Source organism: Ailuropoda melanoleuca, chromosome 1, assembly GCF_002007445.2.
Source record: "Ailuropoda melanoleuca isolate Jingjing chromosome 1, ASM200744v2, whole genome shotgun sequence".
NCBI classification, from domain to species: Eukaryota; Metazoa; Chordata; class Mammalia; order Carnivora; family Ursidae; genus Ailuropoda; species Ailuropoda melanoleuca.
Window position 1 is genome coordinate 122,912,703 of NC_048218.1, and position 740 is coordinate 122,913,442.

The following is a 740-nucleotide window of genomic DNA, read 5'->3' on the forward strand; positions in this document are numbered from 1 at the left end:
TTTTTTTTTTTTTTTTAAAGATTTTATTTATTTGACAGAGAGACAGCCAGCGAGAGAGGAAACACAAGCAGGGGGAGTGGGAGAGGAAGAAACAGGCTTCCCAGTGGAGCATGGAGCCCGATGCGGGGCTCAATCCCAGGACCCTGGGATCATGACCTGAGCCAAAGGCAGACTCTTAACCGACTGAGCCACCCAGGCGCCCCAAGGCTCTGTTACTTATGTGACTCTGCACAGGTGAAACATTTAAAGATTTCAATTAGCTGATCTGCCAAGTGTGGTTGTTATAACTACGTTGATGTGTTATTTGAGGAATAAATTGCTATAAGGAATATATTGTACATAAGACTGACTGATAGTATTTATTTACAAAGCAACTAGCTTTTCCCAATCCCAGGTCCATGATGCTTGGTGTCTGCAAAGCGAGCATTATTATTCCCATTTTCAGTGACTTTCCCAAGGACAGACATCCTCCAAGTGGCAGGGCTTGGACTGGAGCCATCATCCTGTCCTTGTCGAAGCAGTAAGTCCTCCCAGAGTTAGGAGGTATCATTCAGCCTCTCCGAAGTGTCCCATTTTGGAGCTCCGGACTGAGAAGGACGTCTCCCCTCAGCGCACCATTGATCAGATGACATTGTTGGCTGCGTGGAGAGCTGGGCTCCCAGGCTGGGCCCCGAGACTGGAGCGTTCCCGAGCCCAGCAGGTCTGGGAGGCTGGCAGGCACGTGCAGTGGGTCTGAACCC